Source organism: Ostrea edulis, chromosome 10 (assembly GCF_947568905.1).
Source record: "Ostrea edulis chromosome 10, xbOstEdul1.1, whole genome shotgun sequence".
Classification (NCBI taxonomy): Eukaryota; Metazoa; Mollusca; class Bivalvia; order Ostreida; family Ostreidae; genus Ostrea; species Ostrea edulis.
Window position 1 is genome coordinate 45,547,761 of NC_079173.1, and position 16,795 is coordinate 45,564,555.

The window sequence follows — 16,795 nt, forward strand, 5'->3', positions numbered from 1 at the left end:
TTTAAAATCAACAAGAAAAGGTAATGATATACCTTCATCGTGTTGTGCATTCCGATTAAAATGACATCGAAGACGAGGCAATCAATTGGATCAAATGTTTACTCCATAATTCTCCTTATGCTTCTTCATACACAGTGACCGTAGATACACATAATCAAACATTGGGATAGAAAAAACGGTGAAATGTGCACTTTAACATATTCTTATGATTAAAATAACATTGAAGACGACGCAATCAATCGAATCAAACGTTTACCCCATAGTTCTCTTTGTGTTTCTTTATACAGTAACCGTAGATACACATAATCAAACATTAAAGTAGATAGAGGTGCTGTGTTCTTTTTTTAGCATTTCCCTGTGAGCCCTCTGAAGTAAAGGACCATAGCGTGGTAAGATCTAATTTATCTAAGTTTGATTTGCCTCTTTTCAAAACTAATACTTCTTAAATTCCGTCACAGAAACCAGGGACTCACTCAGGTCTCTGCATTCATGTGTTTCAAAATGTTTTCTGACCAGTCTCTATCTTATTTGTTTAAAAAACATTTAGTGTTGATGTTCTGACATTATATTGATATAAAGGAGACATTTTACATGAAAGAAAACTTGATAACAAACATATTTGAGAAAGTCTAGAAGACATACATTGTTAAACATTCTGATATTCAATCAGTTCTCCTTCATCTATGCATTTTTTCCTTTGTCAACTACAACACAGAATATTACACACTACAACACAGAATAGTTCACACTACAACACAGAATATTTCACACTACAACACAGAATAGTTCACACTACAACACAGAATATTACACTACAACACAGAATATTACACACTACAACAGAGAGGCTGTGGATGCTGAATGGTAGTATGTTTGCTTTGAAATCAGAAAGTCATCCGTTTTAGACCCGCTCGAGTCCCCATTGCATCCAACCATTGACATGAACATAAGTTGAACGGAATTGACGTCAAGTTATCAAATCGGCTGATAAACTATTTTCAACACACGTATTACCATTGCTCAAATACAAACTAACGCAGTTTGCTTGTCCTGCTAGTGGGCGATGTGCAGCAACAACGAGACTCTTATTATAGATTCTATAAGTGTGAAGAACATGTGTAGAGAAGAGTAATCGAGACCAATCGGAATTGACAACAGACAGACGATTAAATGTATCAACAAAATAATTGAACAAAAATGATTCGGTTGTTCCCATAACAATAAATCAAAGCATAATATTTATAGTTATAAAAAAAATAATTATGTTATTTGCATGGATGGCGATTCATGACATAAGTGCGAACATTGGGGAACTATGTGTATTTGCTGACAGAGACAATCGTTATAAGACATATCATAATGAACACTTGATAACAAAAGAGGGCATGTAATCTGAAGGCTGACAGCGAAATGAATACCTTTACATTAATACTAAGATTTGGATGTAGGGGATTGTGATTTTCAAACAAATAGTGGAGATAATGTGTGTATCAATGGCCCAAATCACATTGTATTTGATGTTCTTCAAATTAACCGCTACTGATTAAATATCCAAAAAGAATACATGTAAAATTCAAATAAAGTACACGGAGTGTAATATAAAAAGACTGGTTCAATTGGTCTCGCCATTGGTACTCTAGTTTCACCATTGAAAGGTTCTGTGTTTCATTACTGATTGAGTCGGATACGTTAACCCTTAATATTCATAATTACTGTTCATTCGTAAACTGCCTGTCATCATAACTGGAAATCAACAGCCCTCACTAGGTTGACCTTTATATCAAAAGTGTGTTACTTCACCAAAAAAACTTTGTAACGTCTTTAATGAATTAAAACATTTCTGATAGACGTCGAACAACTAATGGAGTAAACTTATGTTCTGCATGTGACAATTTGTTTTAGCTGAGATATGCTACTAACAAATTAGGTGATATCGTTTCGGAATGGTTTAAAATGGTTACATTTGGTGTCATCATTTCGGAATCTCTATGGACGTCTATTTTGCAAACTTAACATGTCTTTAACTTGAATGCTTCTTAACGTGTTCCATTTCAATTTTTATCCTCTACACAGTTCCACGTATGGTGCTTCCAGGAGCCTCGTAATCTGCCCTACATTCAATTTCTATTATATAGATGACTTAATAGAATAAGTGTCATTAAACCATTCACCTTCTTCACGTAATTGTATCAAAAGTAAGCACACTATAACAAATCAATGTAAATTTTAAAAAAGTAAATAAAAACATTTGTACAGATATTTTACCATCATTACAAGGGATGTTTAACTTATATGTGATAATATACCATCAGTGTATGTATAAAATCTGCTAGTTAATACACCATTCGTTTTCTGAAATTCGATTCCAGTTTTTGGAACTCTGGTTTTCCTTTTAGCTCTTCCAAGTTTTTTTGTCATTTCGAATTTCCAAAATTTCGGCTTGAGCATCACTGAAGGGACATTATCTGTGGAAATGCGCATCTGGTGCATCAAAATTGGTACTGTGTGAGTTTTACATTATGACTCCAGGGTCGAGGCCTCTGCTAGTGGGCTGTTAGTCCCCTGGGGTCTCTACAGCCCAGCAGCTAAGTACTTCGTTACTAGCTTGAAAATACAGATGCATATTTAATTACTAGGATACAATTTAGAAATCCATTTAAAAATTAAGGATTATATATCCCCCATGCATACCTTTCATTATTGGACGAATTTGGCTCAAGATTGGGCACTCTAGTTTTCCTTTTAGCTCTTCCAAGTCGTCTGTCATTTCGAATTTCCAAAATCGCTTTCATGATATTTTGAGACTACAGAAAATAAGTGATGCTTGCTCAGTTTCCTAAACGTTGAACCGCCATGGTGCATTGAATTTGTTTGCAGTCGACAGAGAATGTCTACATATGATTTCTGGTATCGAGCATTGCCTTTTATCTTGCATATCATTTGAATTGTTTTAAGTTCTACAAGCTACAGTTGTAACCTTTCATGCTAACGGTGATTGTGGACCTAATGTACATCAGCATTTAAATGTTAAATGTTTTTCATTAATGTCAACAGTGTTTATGTCACTATATACTTTGTGATGTGTCTTGGTAGTCATGTGATCCACATCAATTCAATGTAAAAACATAAATTTCGATTTGCGAATGTAATGGGTACAAGGCTATATGTTAAAAAACAACTCCTGCACAGTGTACTATTACATACAAGTTCAATCCTGTTCCTTTTGCAAATGCACATTTCTATTACGACAAATGGAATTGCGGACACATAGTGGAGAGACGAAAGAAGTTCAATAAATATCACGTGTTTCTTGATATACAATGCATTGAATCAGTATCAAGACCCAGAGCTTCAGGAAGGCACTCGTTCTCCTGGTTACAAATATCAAATAACAAACATATATTGAAATAAAATGAATACTGACTCGAGTAGAATACATATGAGAATTTGCCATGTTTCATTGCATAACACGTGTAGAATAAAAACAAATCGTGCAACACATCTCATAGAATAAAACACTATAGAGTGCATTTTGACAACCAAGTCATGCCAATATCCACCAATATAAGTTCAATTACCGTTTTATCATATAGCTATAGTACTTAGTTGTGAAATTGTACCCCTTTTCACTCAAACTACTCCAAAATAGACGAGAATCCATCAATATTGGCATCTAAGCTGAAGGTGTGCAATAACAACATGCATTTTTTGACTGTTCAATATTTAATCCGTCATTAATGCATGAAGCAAAGTGATTTTGTAAATGGGACATCATAATTTATGTACAGTAAAACATTTTGCTTCAGTAAATATCAAATCTGGCTCTGTCAGATTCGGAGCACCGTCGTCTGCCATTTGGCTTGCTTACGTCGTTCCGGTAACGTCAATATTGAACGCTCATACTCGAATATTCCGGGCGCATACAATTTACGCAATAAGTTAGCGTTCAATAAATTATCAGGATATTGAACCTAACATTCTCTAGATTTTACGCAGATTTTATATTAGACTATTAGCTATATTATAATACTTTTTATTCAAGCACCAATTGTAAGAAAATGGCACACATCGTGTGAACTTGATTAAAAGTTGAACCACTTGTCTGGATGGCAGAGAAACTACAGAAGCTGTAACGTCATAGTAACATATAACCACAGTCTGCAAATTATAAATAACTAATTCCACAAAGATACAGAATCTCCAGAACTCCGGGAACTACTAGAGGGCTGACTTTAATATGTAATAGTCTTCGTGCTGTAAAATGTAGTACCATCATTTACTTCTATCAAACTGAATAAAATTGGACATGGTGTAAACTTATGGGAATTTCCTTACTACGGATTTTATAATACTTTGTGACACAGCATTCGCCGTTATAGAGAAGGTCTATGGTCTATAACAAAACATAGCAGATATTTAGATCAATGCAGTCTTGAATATCATTTCATCAGAGTTCTAACACCTCCTGGGGTAAACAGCCAGGGTATGAAATCAGACCAGAGTAGTCGATCATAATACAGCTATCAGACATTGAGATCATTATGTGCATTGTCAAAAATTTGGCTCATGAAAAAGCCCTGAGATTTAAATACAGTGTTTCTTACCGAATGGTTAACCATAAGGTTCTTTTTGTGTATTGTACTGATTTAAACGTCCGATCTAGAGCTACCGATATAGAGAGATAGAGTTGTAATGGTTTGTTATTGTAAATTATGGGTGAGACAGGAAAGCCACTGGAAATGATAGTTTGCTCAATGACTTTAAATGTTTTGTGAATGCTGTTATTAAATTTCACTCAAAGACTTGTTATTATGCAAATTGTAAGTTAAGAATGAGAGACTTAGGAGAGAAAGAAACATTAAGGTAATTCCCCATACCACGTCAAATAACGTTCAAAACATCATTCACGAGTCACGAACGCTATAACACGTTCAACAAACCCGATAACATTTTGGCGAATGCTGTAGACCGTATTCATGTGCATTGGGATTTATTGTTTGAAAGCAAACAACCAAAATTGAAATTTAAAAAAAAAACATACATACAAATGACAATATCATAAACAAATTATAATAAAATTATATAAAATAACACTGGGGACAGTCACTTATTATATTTTATACATCGCGAAGTGTAAACTCTCCATCCACATTGCGTTACCCTTTAGACGTTTGGTCATTCCCGAAATATTTCTGTAAATGTTGCAGAATAAGATGTTACATTGTGTTGCCAACCTTGACTGTATGTATTCAAGATCAGTTTTAGTGTGATTGCGGATCATTAATGACGGGTAGTAATATTGAATCTTTTACAACAAAATACAATTATGTGTGTGATAAATGTAGTGACAGTGAAATATTTTTATTCTGAATCCGGATAAATTATTTGAACCTGAAAGAATATGATGTCATCGTAACCTTTAAATATAACCACATTTTAAAACTAAATAACAGTGTAACCCCCTAAACAAATATACATTTTGATATTCATTTATACGGCAAACATTGCCTCCGAAGCCTTCCAAATCCACAATGAATGCGTATGTGTACATATCCATGATGTGTCTAATGATTTCAGGGCGTTCAACTAGGCCTAGATCATACGTTGACAGATTTGTAACATTTCTCTCTATGTATGATTTAGGTTCTTGTATGTATTGATGAGCGTTTTCTTTTCTGGCCGGGCTTGACCTTAACTGATGACCTCTACATATACCCGGTACTTCTCTACATATACCCGGTACTACATAACGTTCACACTCACATTGCATGGTTGTATCGTATTATTAAAAACTACAAGGAATGTAATATTACTATGTGACTGGGAATGCAGAGTTCGGGCGTTTTGAAATATTTGAATTTCCCCACATTTGTAACACGAGCCTTGGTTAAAATGCGCTGACTGAACGTTGAGAAATGTAAAAAAAAAAAATATCCCCGGTCTACATAAATATACCTGCATCTTTGATAGATAATTAAACAACGCAGTCTTTGGTATCAAATGATCAGAGTTCTATCACCTCCTGGGGTAAACTATTTGATAGCCAGGGTATGAAATCAGACCAGAGTAGTCGATCATAATAAAGCTATCAGATACCGAGATCATTTTGTGCATTGTCATAAAGAGTTGGCTCCTGACAAAACCCTGGTATTTAAAGGCAGTGTTTGTTACCGAATGGTTGTTCTGATTTAAAAGTCCGATCAAAAACAACGGAGACGGAGATATATAATTGCGACGGTTTATTATGTTAAAGTCTGCATGATATAGCTATGTAACTGTAAATTATAATTCGCTCAATGACTATTTAAAAAAAAAGAGAGAGAGAGAGAGAGAGAGAGAGAGAGAGAGAGAGAGAGAGAGAGAGAGAGAGAGAGTTGTGAATTCAGTACGGGAAAGGAATATTCAGAAAGAAAGAGTGGTTGAAAGATTATGAAGGAGAGAGCGATGAAGAGAAATTTAGAGATTTAAAAGGGGAGAGTGGGAGAGGGAGAAATCCAGAGGAGGAGATATCGTGAAGTGCTGTGAAACGAGGAATACGCTTTATGGAGGAAATGGAACATGTTGATAATTGCTTTGAAAAAAGAATTTCTAAAGAAAATAAAGGTGGCGGTCTTATACAGAGAAATATTAAGATATGAGAAGTCGATCATTTTAACTAAAATATAAGCATTCAGAACGCCCACGTACCTTACTCTAACTTGAGTCTTTATGAATTTATAGAAAGTATTTTGGAGTTTCAGGCTTCATTGAACACAAAAAACAGGAATAGGAATATAAATCACTATAGTATACATTGCAGTTCCATGGTTTTGATACAATACAATACATGCTAACATTAATTGCTGACATGCGTCCATTAAAATTTCAATGATATATGTTTGTAAGCTCATTAGTATGATATTAGTTTCAAAACACAGCATATTAGCATATTCATTAAGATCTCATCAAAGCAAAACATACCACTTAATAACTAGTAATGTTTGTAAACTAAGTTATTTCGGATTTCAAACATTTCGGTTGAGCATCAGTGAAGTGACATTGTTTGTCGAAATGCGCATCTGGTGCATCAAAATTGGTACCGTATAAGGTTTACATATCTTTATAAGGATCACCGAATTTGCCATCTTGGCACACTAATTTTGACTGCGGATAACTCCGTTTACCTGATCAGGATATAGGGCTCACGGCGGGTGTGACCGGTCAACAGGGGATGCGTATTCCTCTTAGGCACCTGATCCCACCTATGGTGTGTCCAGGGGTCCGTGCTTGCCCAACTATCTATTTTGTATTGGTTATAGGAGTTATTCGATTGATCACTGTTCGTTATCTTCATTTTGCATCTGATGTTGGCATATACAAATATACATGACAAATGAATGTGATTGATGAAAATTTAGATTATCTTTTGCGACCTAGTATTTCCTGAATTTCATTTTATTTTGTTCAGTGAAGATTTACATTTCTAAGTGTTGAGTGTTAAGACAACTATTTCACATTTTTGTTACAGAATCGAGGAAAATATACATCCACAAAAGCCAAAGAAATTAAGAACATTTTGAACAATATATGGGGCTCACGGCGGGTGTGACCGGTCAACAGGGGATGCTTACTCCTCCTAGGCACCTGATCCCACCTCTGGTGTGTCCAGGGGTCCGTGTTTGCCCAACTATCTATTTTGTATTGCTTGTAGGAGTTATGAGATTGATCACTGTTCGTTATCTTCACCTTGCATGTAACTGAATTTCAAAACGTATTTAGCATGGCGAAGTTGATGGGGTAAATCAGTATGGACATTTTAAATCAATGAAATGCATTTAGAAAGAAATATATTTCGGACTTTTAAACATCGGTATTTCGGATTATCAGTTTAGAGATTACACTTTTATCAATAAATCTAATGTATGTCTACAATAATAATATTCCTCCCGTTCAATAAGGTCTTAAATGAGTTCTATAATTACAATAGAGAACCTGTCCAGCACTGAACTAATTAATATAAATTAACAAGGATCAGTCATACAATACTGTTATCAGATGTTGATGTCATTTTGTGCGCTATAAACAAAGAGATCATTTGAAAGAAGCTTTAATTACGGAAGGCTCAGGTCTACCCCATTATTCTCTTTGTTTTTCTCAGCTTAAATACACATGTCAACAACGAAAGATCTCCATGTGCTATCTCTACTTTAAAAACATCAAGATCATCGTTCTAAATGGAAACAAGAAGCGAAGACGATAAAATTGTATCTATCTATAGCTGTCTCTCATCGATTTTTGTCGAAATAGACTGTTGTCAAATTTCAACTCAGAGTAGTTTATAAGCAGTAAACCAAGCAGAATGATATCCAGTCGCAAGAGAAATATAATACTTTTATTAATGGACAATTGTAGAATAGCTAAATAAAACTATTTCATTCCATTCCAGATTGTGAAGCATTTGAAACCTGCATTTTCTGTGAACTAATGAATATCCACATTCACTTCAGATACCCGCGAATCTGTGTTCAGCCAACAAACCTGAGATTACCTATATAGATATATCTACTTATTATAATTCCTGCTGAAAAAGAAATTCAGTTACCACCTTCCGGTAAGTCATGTTTTGGTGTCTTTTGATTGGCTGGATGGTTGTTTGTTGTATGTCCGATTGAGAGTGTTTCATTCTTGTTGAGGCGTTAGGAGTTGTATTAGAAGTACCACAAATTTACACATTGCTTAGTGTTTAAACATTCATCACTAATGGCATTATGTCATGGTGCGCTACTTTTTCCTTTGATCTTAGCCATACTTTAAATCAGACAGAAACATTTGGCAAAAACCCAACGTTCAATAACTTCCAGGGGCGGAGCTTAGCTGTACAATAACTTCCAGGGGCGGAGCTTAGCTGTACAATAACTTCCAGGGGCGGAGCTTAGCTGTACAATAACTTCCACGGAACCATACTACAACTTTATAACTATGAACACAGAAAATGTCAATTTTATAACATTGATCAATGATGAAAACATAGGGAATGCAACATATAAATCAATTAACCATAATTGGTGTGTTCTACTAACACACACAGTGTCGGATCCAGGAATTCCGAAAAAAAGAGACATTTGTTTTAGCCAATATACTGAGACAGTTTGGGTGCTAAACTATGAGTTTTACACGCATTATATCCGATTTCAGTATGTTCAGTGCAGAGTTTGTTTTGACGAACTTGATCGTTATAACGACCATATAATTTGCGAAATGCATCGAATATATATATGATTAGGTTGAAAGTATTCAAATTCAGCATAAAGCATACTGAAATCAGATACATTGCGAGTATGTCTAGGTGTCCGTGTTTGCCCAACTATTGATTATGTATTGCAAAAAGCACGTGCTGTATTTAGCTAAAGTTTCAGTAGTCACGTGATTAACAAAGTTAAAAAAGATAAATTTCATTTCATGACGGGTTAAACCATTGCTGTGATGTGTTAACAGTTGTATGTGATAAAGACAAACTGCACTATTTTGATATGCATAGCAAACCTTTTACTGTTCTCAGATGAAGGGGCACGAAAACGAGATTATAACGAAGACTGTTCAATCTTATCAATTCAATAAAGAATACAAAAGTAAGAATAGGGCAAATATAGTAAGACCACGAAACATATAAACTATTGGACACAACAAAATAGGGACCAGATATCTAGTCTATACTAATATGGGAAGCAAATTATTACAGGGCAGAACATCCCGTTATTATGATTAACAAGATAGCTGAGGAAATAACATTAATATGTTAATACTATGGCGCGGCCATTGTCACAAACCACGGTTATGAGTCCACACATGTTCCCTTGATGATGTAGAGAATCTATCAGAAACACCTGTGGTTAACCGACGATGTGGCTTGACATGCCTAGCTGAGACTAGATTTTTAAATACCTGTTTGTATGGCTCACGGCGGATATGACAGGAAATGCTTACTTCTCCTCAGCACCTGACCCGACCTTTGGTATGTCCTAGAGTCCGTGTTTGTCCAGCTCTTAATTTCGTTGTCCTTATTTGAGTTATGAGACTGATCACTGTTTGTCATCTTCACCTTTTCATAGTGAAGGGGTTACAGGATTTTGCTGTGTAGCGTTATAATTGTAGTAAAAAGTAATCATAGTATGTAAGTCATAAGGAATTAATTGCACAAAGAAACAATTGTAGCCATCCAATATATGTTATTTGGTTGATTTTCAATATGAAATAACCTTAGCAGTGGAAAGGTGTGTGTATTGACTTCCTTCTATCACACTGAATAAAATTGGCCATGATATAAACTTGTGGGTGTTTCTTTACTACCGATTTTATTAAACTTTCAACATAGCTATATCTCTCGTCGTTAATGGCAGATCTGGTGGTTTATAACAAACTTAATAGATGATCAAAACAACACCGTCTTCAAAATCAGTTCATCAGAGTCTCATCACCTCTCGGGATAAACTATTTGATAGTCAGAGTATGCAATCAGACAAGGGTAAAGGTATCAAATATATACTGATTATTGTGTGCATTGACAAAAAGATTTAGCAGTGACAAAACGCTGGGATTTAAATACAGCGTCTCTCACTTAATGATTAACCATGGGGTTCTTTAGGTATCCTACTGATTTTAAACAATCAGTATGAAATATGCAAGACAACATTTGACCCAACCATAGGTTGTATTTGTAAATTAGATCATTATAACGACCATATAATTTGTAAAATGCTGACTTTAAAGGAGACTGTTGAAACCCTTCTCAACTCATCGTTTCAATTTAACCCTTCCACTACATATCAATAATACTATCAAAACGAGGAGAATAAAACTGCCCTAAACATCGAGAGTTGCACGTAGCTAGATAGCTTTATGCATATCAAAAAAACATAAACGTACTTTCTCGAAAAAAGAGGAAGGGGAAAATACCCTAGCCTGGTGATAAAATGTTTTGGCTAATTATCACAGAGTAACACCACAATGTAAAACTTATACGGTACCAATTTTGATGCACCAGATGCGCATTTCGACAAATAATGTCTCTTCAGTGATGTTCAACCGAAATGTTCGAAGTCCGAAATAACAATGAAGTTTTAGAGCTATTATAGCCAAAAACGGCGTGCTAAAAAATGGAGCCAAATTCGTCTAAGGATAAGAGCTATGAATGAGGGAGATAATCCTTAATTTTGAAATGAATTTCTAAATTTTATAACAGCAATTAAATATACATCCGTATTTTCAAGCTAGTAACGAAGTACTTAGCTACTGGGCTGTAAAGACCCTCGGGGACTAACAATCCACCAGCAGAGGCCTCGAACCAGGGGTCCTAATATAAAACTTATACGGTACCAATTTTAATGTACCAGATGCGCATTTCGACAAATAATGTCTCTTCAGTGATGCTCAACCGAAATGTTTGAAGTCCGAAATAACAATGAAGTTTTAGAGCTATTATAGCTATTATACAATGCTATTTTCACTAACTTTAGTATCTGGTCGAGGCTATGTACGCCTTTTTAATTGGATTACATGCATGTGTTTTATATCAAAGGATTCGTGTTTGTCCTTCACTAAATCTTTCATAGGATTTGTGATATTGATTCCTACTGTTAAAACATCGTGGTTTTGTTGCTAAAACGTCTTTCTTCCGAAACGTCCACTGGAGGTGCTGAAACGTCCGACATCAAACATCCCCAAGTCAGAATATTGAACACCCTTTTCCGTTAAGTCGATTAATTGCCAAATAACTGGTGTTTCTGAAGCGCGGAATGTAAATCGGAACGGACAATTAAAAGCATATATCAGGATATAGGGCTCATGGTGGGTGTTTGAATTTCAATATAGAAGAGTCTTCAGAATGTGTCGACCAGAAAGTAGGTTACTGTGACCTACTTTTGGAATTTGACGATTATATCTGACAAACCCTTGTTAATTGAGAAATCTTGGTTAGTGAGATTTTTTGCCTGTTCTACAATGTTTCAGAAGAACGATTCTATGCCCATGGACTTCTTGTTATCGTCTGCATGGGGGTTTATAGGTCAACCAGGGGCGGATCCAGGGATTATGGTTACGCGGGATGCCACTTTATGAGGCAGGGGATCTGGAGACCTCCTGCGAAGCTCCAGGGTTTTACAGATTTTATAGAGCTTGAAATATGTCTCCTATTTAGTCATTTGTACTATTTTCTACCATTTTTTATAAAGTGAAAGTAATAAAATGACGCAAATTTTAAGGGTTTTTTAAAAAAAAAAATTAAGTTCTCCCAATAAAGTAATTCCAAAAATGAAAATATTTTGTCATTTATTTCTCCGAGAGTGCAATAAATTATTGCTTCTTTCATTGTTTAGTACATTTTTCTAAACAAGATACGACGATTTACCTTAAATTTGAAAATTGTAAGGGGGCGCCGGCTGCACCCCCACCCTTAAATCCGCCACTGTTAACTACATGTTCCAAAAAAAAAAACCACTTTAGAAAAGAATTTAAAATGACAAAATAATTTACAGCATCCATTGCTAAGGGATGCGATCAAATATGGAATGTCTGATAAAAACACTGAATTCACATAGCTTTCATCAACACCCCCTCCCTCTCAAAACCGATGATTGTTGAAAATGAGAAAAATCAGTGCATGGAAATCGATGTCCGATGACGTAAATTACAAAGCCCTCTCACCTTTCCCCTACATTTTTATTCGACAATCAATGTATATAGCGATGGTGCCCCCCCCCCAACCAAAAAAAACGATACTCTGACATATACACAGTGAAACTTGTCCAAACCCCTCAGAAAACTGGTTCTCCCTGAATATCTGCCGATTTTCAAAGTCCCGGAAGAAATCTTAACATTTCCTTATAAAGAAATTCTTACAAAACCGGTCACCCCTGAAAACCGGACACCGGCCACTTTTTAAAGAACATTTGTTAACAAACGTGTACTTTACCCTTATAATATCGGCCACTTTTGAAGATGAGAAAATTTTGGCCAGATGGGTAATCAAGATCGGCCAGGTGTGCAAATGACCGACCGACCGGCCAGGTGGGAAATTCTCGACCGCAGGTGTGAAAAACACAAGTGGCCTATTTTAATGTCTATGGTCTACCCGTGCTTCCAAGGGTGTTGAGCGACACTTGGCTAATCCAAGTGACCCTTCCAAACTCTGTAGAAAATGTAATAGACATATACTAACATATTGAATGCATACGGTATCTAACGCCATATTGTTGAATCATACATTCGTATGGATATAAGCGGTATTGGATAAAGAACAAAGCCATGACAGTTAATAATAATTATCAAAAAATATATTGATATTCTTGGTTTCCATGCATATACCTAGAATTCCTAAGAAAAATCAAAATCATATTTTCTACCGTACTTTTTTAAAAATGTCAAAATGCATTTGTTAATGACATAAACGATGAAACGTAAACTGTGTGTTTATAGGTAAGAGGTATTCCAATAATAGGCCTCTGTGCTTTCTTTATGTATCCTGTTATAGATTTTCAGTTTAAAATTAGATGATTTTAGCAAGAATATTTATTGTACAAGCAGACTCATTTGATCTCCACCGATAATTGATCGATCCTATGAACAGTACCTACATGATAATTGAGATAAAATGTCTTTCATTGCTAATGTCTCGTTTTCGTCGGTCCGAGAGCCGAATTTTCCCTGTATCTCTTTATCTTTCTCTTTCACTTTACTTAAAACTAAAAATAGAGGTATATACGGATAATCACGGCCGTACCCCTAAATCCGTCACGGTATAATGTACATGCGTTGGTTACAGATAAAATTTCGGGTACCTGTAAAGTGCAAAACGAAATCGAATCAAAACGAAATCTACCGAAACGAAACGAATGCGGCTGAAACGAAACAAAAGGAAATCTACAGAAACAGAAGGAAACGAAGCTGTTAAACAGAACCCCTTCATTGCAATAAAAATGGACGAGCAAACAAAGTTATCACATGTATCTATTATGAAATTTATCGGGGCGGATCCAGTGATTTAGGGGTTGACTGATACATTTTAAGCGGTCCGTCGGTGAGCATCAAACGTTGTTTGAAGAAACTGGTGTCTGAGAAAGTTGAAAAGCTGGGAAACTTGTAGCATCATATTTTACCTTTAACTGCTTAGGTGCGACTACTTTTAATTATGAAAAGGTTATATAGTACCAATTTATCGGGGCGGATCCAGTAATTTAGGTTAGGGGCGCAAATTCATAAAGCAGGGATCGGGGCACCATAAGGCCCCAAGTGTGTTCAGGCAATTATATCGTTAGGGTTCGAATTTACTATTAAAGAGTACACTTGTAATTTGAACCCAAGTGATACAACTGCCCGAGGGCCCAGGGGGCGAAGCCCGAGGAAGCTCGTAGTTTTTATAGGGCTTGAAATATGTCTCCTATGTAGTCATTTTTACTATTTTCAGTCATTTTAATGATATGAAAATTAGAAATGACACAAATCTTAAGGGTTTAAAAAATGAAAGTAACTCAATAAAGTAAAATATCTTGTCATTTATTTCTCCAAGAATGGAAAAAAAATGTCTCTTGTTTCGTTTTTCTTTATGTTTTTTTTCTGAACAAGAGAATATGATTTACCTTAAATTGGAAAATGATAGGGAAAGCCTCCGGGCACATCCCTTTAAATGTGCCAGTGATTATCTGATTACAACTCGGTTAGAAATTATTATTGATATGCAGTAAGTCTAAAGACAATTCTATGTATTCGGGGTGTTGCTAAAACGGACAACGCAACGGAAACCGATACTATTATATGTAAGACTATATTGAAAAGAGGTCAGCATTTGTAAAACCAAAGAGTTTATGAACAAGAAAATCAGAAAATACAGGGAAAACGGGAAGTCATGCTCAGAATCCATCGTTTCATATACTTCATACAAATGCATATATGTGTTTGATTGATTGATTGATAAGATATTGTTTAAAGTCAATATCCAGAAACTTTCACTCATATGAAGACATCAGCATTGCCGGTGAAGGGATATACAATTTAGGCCTATGTTCGGCGCTTACGGTCTTTGAGCAGGGGGGGGGGGTCTTTATTGTACCACACCTGCTGTGACACGGAACCTCGGCTTTCGCGGTATCATCCGAAGGACGGCCAAATTCATTTAGTCGTCTCTTACGACACACAAGGGGTACTGAGGATCTATTCTAACCCAAACCCCCAAGGGAATATGTGTGTTTGAAAATCATCATAATCTATTATGAGAAAAGTATAGTAAGCAAGTGTATGTGTGTGCCTTCCTCCTCCTGGATTTGTCATTTTCTACCCCCCCCCCCTCCTTCTCCCACCGAGTGTGACAGTATGTTGTAAAAAACAAATATACTACTAAGGACTTGAATTACATTTCGACTTTTTAAACTTTATAACGTTCTATACTGATCACCATAAATGACGATTTTATAAACCTAACCAATGAAGAGGTTTTCAACCCACCCCCATCCCCCAACCCATGAGAACAACATTGAAAAAGGTGAAAAATCATGCATAACAATTTTCTCAACAATTTTCCCTTAAAGCCATTTTAAATCGGACTTGCAGTTAATCGGACTTTATATTTCTTTGCAGTCATTTTACTTTTCATTTAACTACAGAAAAATCCCTAAACTGACACCTATAATTACAATAAGATATATAAAATCCCTAAACTGACACCTATAATTACAATAAGATTTATAAAATCCTTTTATTGGCGCCATGAATTGGGGACAGCAACATGTGCGTCCTTGTATTCAAAGGGAAATAACTCGCGCTGTATTGTGAGAAAATGTTTCCCATTTAGAGGACTTCCAAATGTAAGACATTCTACCACGTGACTTTACGGAAACTGCTAACATCAGAAATTTTCACGTGGTTTAATTTTACAAGTTTAGAATAACCAGGTGATTACAGTACAATAATGTTACTTTTTCACTCAAAGTAAATAAAAGCGTGCAATCGATGTCGCCGGCACTTTATTAGAAAATAATCTATATCAAATCATATATACTGTGTGCTATACATTCATTGACCCATAGCCTCCCTAGGCGTGGTACACTTTTAATTTCCCCTTTACTTATAAACTTTTACAAACAAACCCCAAGTGAATAAAACAAAATTCTTTAATCTTTTTCACCTGCAGTAATTGATGCAATAGTTGCAAAAAATTTTATATTCACCCCGGGGTTAAGTTGTCTCGTGTAAAATAACAAGTAATAACAAAATATTCAAATTAATGTATAATTCTTCTAAGCGTCGCATATTTGTATGTCTAGTTCACACGAAGAATTTTATTCGCATTAAACGTAATTAATGCGAATTAAATCTGAACCACGTTCACATAGAGATTTTAATGCGCATTAGATTTACACCGCATTAGCTCTGTGTGAACGCTATGCGAAGCTAATGCACAGTAAATGTAGACGCATGCGTAATGGCAAATGTGGGTCACATGTATCTACCCGTGACGGGTCAGCTATATATATCAATGTCAGATTTGTGCGAAAAACAAACCAAAATGATAATAATCACTGAAGAAAACATTGTACAAACAGCATGGCATTAGATAATGTCAGACGTAAATGTGTGTTCTGCATACTGAGTAATACATATGGATGGAATTGCTTAGAAATTAAATACGATAAAAATGTTTTGAAATAGTGATGATTTTCTGTTTTTACATTTTTTAAAAACAAATTTGTCACTCATAGTTAAATTATTTTATACAATATGACGTCACACTACACTTATAATACGTATTACTAATTAAAAATTACGTCAC

At 35.4% G+C, this 16,795-nt stretch overlaps 1 protein-coding gene across 3 annotated transcripts in view; it reads left to right on the top strand.

Moving 5' to 3' along the window:
* Window positions 1-302: 302 nt before the first annotated feature.
* The window catches only part of LOC125648763 (E3 ubiquitin-protein ligase TRIM71-like), a 157,135-nt gene continuing 140,642 nt past the window's right edge, over window positions 303-16,795 (top strand). For 2 of the 3 annotated variants that reach the window (XM_056151530.1, XM_056151532.1), the window contains exon 1: window positions 8,472-8,590. The gene's annotated coding sequence lies outside the window, so the exon portion shown is untranslated. Of the gene's footprint in view, window positions 390-8,471; window positions 8,591-16,795 lie in introns of those variants that run through there. The other variant, XM_056151526.1, reaches the window with a different exon arrangement.